Genomic DNA, 8,609 nt, shown 5'->3' with positions numbered 1-8,609 from the left:
GCCTAGAGGGTCACAGGAATATTTCACTATAATGAACGCACAATTGGTGGCGAACAAGCGCCAGTGGTTCGAGCATCCCTAGGAATTCGCGAGCACGCACCAAAGCGCAGCAAACTGTTTGCCGCGAGGAACTGAAATGCGGAGCTCCTTCTTTTCATTGCGCCAACGTGGAGGCGCCTTATTAAAAATGTCAGCGAAGGAGACAAGACACCCCGGAATTCCGCCAAAGAACCCTAAACATGCCGATCCTGCGTCGCGCAGTTCACATTGCAGCCGTCGTCATTGATTTGAATCCTGAGCATGGGAGAAGGGCACAACGGTAGCACGAAAGAGTGCATGAAAAGCAAAAGCCACAGAAAACGATGCCGGAGTCGATTCCACTGAGAAGTAGGAGAAAAGAAAACTTTGAAGTGAATTTTTAAGGTGCCCTCGATGAAGCGCACCTTCGCGCGCCTTTTAAATGGAATTCGGTAGTGCGGAGCAGTGTTCTAATCGTTGATTTTCTGACACGTGAGCTCTGGCACTTCTGAGCTCGATCTGTGTGTTTTGGCGTTCCACTAACTTATTTTGCGTTCGTATATCTTTAGCATGGTGAAACAATGGGTTTGTACTCGAGGAAAGGAGGTAGTTACATCTGAGAAGTTGTGCACAATGCAAATATCTAGTCCAATGGGATTCCTCCATGCATGAAGTTGTCCTATTATTTATTTATTTATTTACCTACTTATTTATTTATTCCTGGCTGGTTTTCGGTTTTCCTCCTCGATAATAACAAAATTTAAGAAGAGCCGAACCTGCAAGGTTTTTACCAGACGCCTCCCCCCCCCCCCCCCGTTACTTCAATATATCAGGCAATTAAAAAGTTGACTTAACTATATTAGTGCCAGGCGGAGAGTGGTCAGTATAATTCATGGAGTGTGTTCAATATAATTCAGAATATACACGCACCTACAACAACCTGTACGGGGTGGTATTCTATGTGCTGTAGAATGTCAAGTTGTCGCTGAAGATAGAACTGCCAAAAGTGCGAGGTAAAAATGTGACTCTTTATTGCGCGAATTTGTGCCGAGCCAAACAAGCAACACTCAAAGCACAAGAAAAACAAATTAAGCGGGACCTGACTGAACGGGTACTTTCCAAGATATGCGTAGCATTATACTTCTGTCGGCGTAGTGCATAATGTGTTGTGTGTGGTAATCATGTGTGTGTGTGTGTTTGTGTGTGTGTGTGTGTGGGGGGGGGGGGGTTATACTTATGTACTGTGCGTCATTTATTTGCAAATGTGTGAGGAGTACCAATCAAGAGATGCACATATTCACATTGCCGAAGATATACATGAAGCACAACGCTGACCACTTATATTGAACCGTTCCCATTCAGAGAGGTTTCGCTTAATTTTCTGCATACGCTTCGGCATTTATGGCCTAGGTTTAGGGTCTCCTTTCTACGTATGGCGTATGGGGAATGGCGAAAGGTGGATGGCCTCGTAGAATGTTTTGCGTCTGGGCGTCTGTTGTTATCGCGGACAATGGGTCATTTATCACTGTACTCCGAGTGGTGCCTATCAACAGAGCCCACAATGGGCTTAAACTGTGTTTTGTCGCCCTTTTCTGAGAAAAAAAAGGTTTTCTGGCTTCAAACGGCCTTTGTAGACTGGCTTCCATATAATGTTACGCAATAATAGTGGTGAGTAAAGTCGTCGATCATAGAGATCTGGGTCCATATTCGTGTAAACGCCTTACGCTAGAATTGTTCCTAAGAAAAAAATTCAGCCTAATCCTGATGCTGGACTTATAATTAGGGAAGCCCGCTAGCCAATGGCAAATAGCACTTACGAAGGAAAAGCTTTTTGAATTCGACCCCTCATGCATCGATCAAATGCATCGGCTATTTATACGAGAGGTATCGTGCATTCAAGCGTACTAACCGGTGCTTGTGTACGTTCTAGAATGTACACCACTATTTACACCGCGCACACTATAAGACTAGACAAGATTCTTTCTCTTCTGAATTGGCGACAACAGTCGCAGAAAATTCTACTACCTGGAGGCGTATTCTACAGTGAGTGGTAACTTTGTAACAGTGATTAGCCGGTGAAAAACTGTCGCCCGAAAAAGACAAACAATTTATATGTGTGAATATAAAGTTATCCGGCAATAAGGAGTTCAACGCATGTCAAGCTTGAGAGATTGTCACTAATTCAACTCGGTAAGCACTGAAGTATGGCCTTTATAAAAGTTTACTTAAGAATATGCTATGTTGCCAGCGAAGTACTTAATTTGAATTGTACGGTATAAATCAGGATATAGAATTGTGGTTCCATCCACGTGGTGCATTAAGGGAAAAAAAACATGCAATTTTCGACACTTATAGTTTCGTATCCGCAATGCCCGATCAGAGTTAATGTTCCAAACATGTATAGCAGGGTGAAGCACGGAAATAGCAGACCATAATTTTTTGCCCCAAAAGAAAGAACACTGAGCTTAATAAGGAGCTGCTTTATTTACAACTGCCAATGCAGAGGGATTAGATGATTATTTTAGAGTGACGTCCTTGAAAGCAGGCCAGCCAGTTTCTTTTGATACGGGGGGGGAACGAATAACGATAGGATTCGGGCGTAGGAATATAAAACAAAAAATATACAACAAATGTGGCCAGGCTGGGTCGCGTTCAAGCCTAATAAAAGGAGTCTTGGCTGCTTTAAGGAGCCAGACTGTACAATGTAAATTGCTTGCAAAATATATATGAAAATGATTTGCTTCTGCAAACGAAGCCACTGTTTTCCTTAGTCAAGAACACCGGAGGCGGCTTTGGGGGAGGAACCACGCAGCAGAAACACAAGTATGAAAATGCAGGAGGCGCCGAGGTCAAGTTGGAGAGCACTTGAATTTAGGCCTGTCAGACACTCTTGCCTCAGTCTACTACTTTGTGTATAAGATTGCATGACGTACAAATATCGGCAATGGACGGTAATCAGTGGTTGGGTACGCTGATACGTGCTTACTTTCCGGGACAATGGGAAGGCATTCTGGCAGAATAAATAAGGTTATGTAAACTTAGACCACCAAGCTTGTACAGCGACCGAACGTGTTCATACGAAAAAAAAAACGGAACGCCTACGTACTAAAATCTTTTGTACTAAAAAGTTTACGTACTAAAATATAAATAAATTAGGTACTAAAATCTAGTGTACTGATTACGCTTTCATGTAGCTGCATTCGCATCATATAGCAAAACGTAACGCAGAACATGCGCCGAATGCAACTTTCCATTTCACAATCAGTCATCAAGTTACAATAACAGTAATAATAAAAAAGGCTGCCTATGGTCTCACTTGTGCAGAACAAGCCGAAGGCAGAGCATTTCCTGGCAATTAGAAGCATCTCTTGAAGGATTCAGGACCAGCCCGATTTGTAAATCAGTCATTTACTGCTGGGTTAACTGAAAAGCAATTAGTGTCCTTGCGTGCTGTATTGTTGTTTTTCTTTTTTCTCTGCACTCAGAACTGCCTGGTTATGGTGATTGGAATCTTTACCTCATTAACCGCCTAATGACGAATGTTTAAAGAAGGTTGAATATGACCAATTTCGTCGTCTTATTGCGGAGATCTCTGTCTCTGCATTTCGTGTTGTATAAGCACCCTTCCTGATGACACTGAGCTGATAGTCTCAGAATTTGGCCTATAATATATGAATGTAACCGCTACATCCTAGCCACTAATAAGAAAGACATCGAACAGCTCAGGCTACACGCGCACGCGCGCTAGCGAAGAACATTGTTCGCTAGTGATTTCAAACGCAGGAAGGTGGGACAGGGTAGGACAGGATAGGAAACCGGTGCTGCACGGTAGTTGAACCCAATGTCTCAGTTTGAAGCCTGTGTAATATTTGAGCTCTCTGCATGCTGGTGGTGTGGTGCCTCTTGTCCTTTCGGGGCATTGTTGGTTGTTCGGCTGGTCTCTGCGACATCGATCTCTAACAGATAAGTTAGAAAATGATTGAGGCGCTTTCTGCAGCGAGATATGTTTATGTACGCAGTGCGGACAAAATGAAGGTTGTACATAACATAAACCGGTAAATGACGGAATCGACGCTGTGCTCCTTTAATGGTAGACAGAAAGTTCAGAATGAAAGCGCAATTCTTGCAACAACGAGAGAACGGATGCGTAGAGTCAATGATACGGACCTTCGAATCAGTTAGGAAAAGGCGAATGGTCACATCTCTGTAGAATTGAGATGAGAAGGGGCCGCGAACAGGCCGAGGAATGTTCAAATATGGAATGCCTGAGGAAGGGACCGCATATTGTGGCGATGCAATAACTCGTATTAGTGAACTCAATAAACATACTCTCCTTCTACAGGTATTGCCAAAACATGTTTGTTTGTTCGGCGGCTTCCCATTGTAAGGTAGTCACTATATGGAAGGTAGTCACTTTGGCCATCTCTGGCCCTTGTGCCAATAAACCCCATTTAACATCATCATCATCATCAGCAATACCATGCAAATAAATTCTTAGATATATAGATATATTTGTACACCTTACACTGCATGTATGACATGGAAGTGGCTAACCTACCGTCATCGCTGTCATTGTTAACATTATGTCATTACAGTGGTCATCATATTCATTGTCGTTGCCGCACCTGCAGCGACTATTTCCTGTGACATTTGATGGTTGCTTTCTGTATGGTCCTACAGTTTCTTTTAATCAATTAATCTTAGGCGCGAAAGCACGTTTTCAAGTAGCGCAATTGAAAACATATGTCACCTGGGTGCCACGGGCTATAGGGGAACACAGTTTGGTGTGAAACGCCATTGTTAAACAACACCATTGGCTAATGAAGAAGAAATAGGTATACATCAGCTAATAACATATTGCGTAAAGCACCAACCACACAATTTTTTACGGATTTTCCTCGTTGGCGCCGGCCGTCGCATTGTCAATGACAATGCGACGCTGAGGGCGACGCTCGCTTTATATCCTAGGCTGCCCATGCTAGGGCACTTGCATATAAGCATCCTGCCCATGCCAGCGCCCACTCGCGAAGTGCTAGCAAAGCATGAAAGCCGGCCGAAGTCGGCTCACGCCACACGACGCCGGCCGGCGCACAGGCTGAAAATCCCCCGGAAACTTGTTCCTTGTGGTTGGGCTTTAACACCTGTGGGTTCCGTAAACTGTAGCTACAGAAAAGATCCCATATCAAAGGAGTGCCGGCCTAATTAAGTTGGCATGCTAATTTAATTTTGTTGCATGAATCAGCAAAAAGAAGTGCTGCCTAGTGCGCGTTTCTGAAATACAAGAAAGCCGCATCCGTGCTATTTTTGTTTATTCATTGCTTTGCGTCTTTGATCGCGGTCTTAATTCCGCTGTGCGAGTCGTTGCCTTGCGCGCTTTCATTTGTTTATGTATGTTTTTTCTTTCCATGTTCCTTCCAGTCCTGGGTTTCTTGAGCACTTGTCCGGCCATCCCCTTTGTCCTGTGTTTGCTGAGCCTCGCGTAGCATGTCCAAATGTTGAGCCGCCCAGGAAAGTCAGCATTCTTGAGAAGGCCGGAAATAAGTCGGTGGCTCCCACGCTGCTCTGTTTGCACTCGGCATCAGCCCGAGACGCACAACACAACACAGGAGGCTGTGCCTGCACTTCTGGCTTTGCTTTGCGTTTATTTCATTACAGAAACTAGTTCTCTGTTGCGGGCGTCTTGACCCAAGTGCTGCTTTTGGAAACTTGACAAACGAGATTGAACGGAGGGAGAGGAGAAAAACCACTCTGTCGTAGTTGATGCATCGTGTTTGTTCTGCGGTCCCGTCCCTAAGGTTTCTGAGCGCACTATTGTTTCCTAGGACAACTGGCTCGAAAGAAAAGGCTACGGTATGGCTTCAAATGTGGTTCCGTGCGTATTCGTGCCTTCTTTATACAGACTCGCGTGTCATTTATAAGATTTCATAGAAGGAATGACCAGCTGTAAGTGGCAACTGGCGTCGAATCATGAAGAAAAACATTTAATGCGAAAATAACTGTTTGCGTATGTTAGCGAGTAGGTACGTTGTAGAGAAGGTAAGTGAAATTCCTCTATACCATGTTATTGATGCAATCATTCCTTCTGTTACCTTTTTTTTTTCGTCCCGACAATCATCGGTTTTGGCTGTTTGTGCATCTGCTGCGTCCCCACGGCATGCTAATTGTTGCAGAGCAACTGGGGTTCCCCCCGTTATTGCTGGCGACATGAGTGAGGAAACTATTTCCCAAATCTGAAAAGGATAAATAGCAGGTGTATAACGTCTTATATGAGTGTCAAGGAGACTATTATAATGCGATAATCATTCTTAGGGTATTTCTCCGGGGGCTGCCTATTGATCTGGCTGTCTACCTGTCTCTCTAACCATCTTCCCACCAACTTGGGCCACTGGGTAGTCCATTGTTTAATGCTTAGAACATCGGGCTGCTGTGATGAAAGAACCAGGTTGGAAACCAATCATCATGGGCCAACTTAGCTCACAGAGGAGGAGGAGGAGGAGGAGGAGGAAAAAGAAGAAAGAAAAGGCCGGGAGGTTAACCAGGTGCACGGGTATGTGACATTGTGTATGTGCTGCTCACCAGTTGACCCTTTTCACGCCAACTTGTGTTGCTGGGTAGGTGCCACTGCCTACGTGTCACTGCCTCCATTGAACGTCTTTTTCCCAAAAATTCATCACTGGGTATGTGAAAATAGGTGTGCCACACTTCAATCAACCTGTTTGATGTCAATTTGTGTAATTGGGCATGTGCAAATGGTTAAGTGCCGCTACTGAGTTAACCTTTTTAACGCTAACTTAGGTAACTGGGTATTTGCCACAAGGTATATGCCGATGTTCAGTAAACCTGCTCCATGCCAACTTGCCTCACGGGTATGTGCCGCTCTATGTGCTGGGCGGAGTCGAACACCGGTCATATAGATTCAGGCAATCTTATCGGAAGATACATTCACAAACGCGCCACGCGAGGACTTCAATGGGGCGGCACCAGATGGCTCAGTGTGTACAGAGGACCACACGAAAGAGCAGCGCGGCTGTATGCACGCTTCTTACATGACGCGTTTCGGCGGTGGTGTTATTGTGTGTCGATACATTGCTTCAATGGCGTTCGCATTAACGTCCACATTCATCATGAGATGTGTTCAGTCGTATTTTTTTTTTACTTGTCACTGTCAATAGATGGCTTAGTGTACATCCTAGCTACGTGTCACATCACGGTAGAAATCCTGCTTAGGCAATTATCTCTTCTCGATGAACGTACGCAAACGGGGTCACAGTACAATGCCGTATGAGCATTGAACGACAAAACAATTCGAAGGTGGGTTATTAAATACCCTGCTTATATTTTTTTCTAAGAGAAGGAGGAGGTGGGGGGGGGGGAAGTTGCAGCTTTGTCCGTATAATCTGCGCTACTTTTCTGGAATTGTGGAGCGCTATCACTCCAGCGTGGTCGCGGTACTTTCAATCCGTACTTGCACACAGTCTCCCCAAAGCAAGGAATAAACTGAGAAGCAAGGAATAAACTGAACGTCTTTACTCTTTGCTAATAATATGTCGAACATCACGATTGGCATTATCTGCTGTTTTGCTTGAGAGTGACATTGTGAATATCTGCACGAGAAGGAGTTCACACTCCCATCAAGGTCAGATGCCTTCAGAAAATTTTGAGTGCTTACACGAGACACCACGTTTTTCACGTGGAAAACTTCAAGTTTTTAATACAACCGGCTTCAGCATCTGGACACTTTGCTACGGTTTCGTATTCAAACTGGACTCTGCCACCGAGACGCCAGCTTGGTTTGTCGGCAATGGCTATAGGACTGGCCCTTGTATATTTTTTTTTTGCCTTTCAAATTCGAATGGACGACAACGCTAGATGTGAGGACTGTGGTCGCAAAGAGACGCTTCAGCACGTTCTGTGTAGCAGTCCTAGCTACAAAGAACAAATGCTATTGCTCGTAATTGCGCTAGCTCACTTTGATCACAAACAATTATTATAGCAAACCATTTCGGAAGGCTGGCCTCTTAAGCCATGACGACAGAGTGCACGCCATCGAAGGCTCTGCTACAGTTTTAAGTACAAGAGACCTGCGCGAACGACTGTAGCCTAAACTGGTGTTCATTGTGCTTTACGTGATCATTTTCTCGCGCGTGCGTGCCGGCACCCCTACCTCTCTCTCTAGATTCTTCTTGTGTTTCTACCCCCTTCATTGTTTCCCTTTCTCTGCTTGTATAGCAGTGCCATTTTCTTATTGCTACTTGGCGGAGGATATCAGGATAGAGGAACATCACTTCATACCTTTTTAAATGCGTAAGCAATACTATACCTGCCTATCGAGGAAACCCGTCCGTCCATCGCGTATGTCGAATGCAATGGCTCATATTCCCGTAAGCAAGTAAAAATGCAATGGCTCATACCACCGTAAGGCTGAGGCTGCAAGCGCTAAGCAAAGGGAAGTGAACAGTGCATACTTTTAAATCCCCCATACAACACACATAATAGCACACGTTTCAATAAAAAAAACAAGCTCAAAACAACAATCCGAGCAATCAATAAAGCATTACATGCTCCCCCCCCCCCCCCCCCCCCCAGCAGTT

Source organism: Dermacentor silvarum, chromosome 6 (assembly GCF_013339745.2).
Source record: "Dermacentor silvarum isolate Dsil-2018 chromosome 6, BIME_Dsil_1.4, whole genome shotgun sequence".
Classification (NCBI taxonomy): Eukaryota; Metazoa; Arthropoda; class Arachnida; order Ixodida; family Ixodidae; genus Dermacentor; species Dermacentor silvarum.
Note: the sequence above shows the minus strand (reverse complement) of the source record.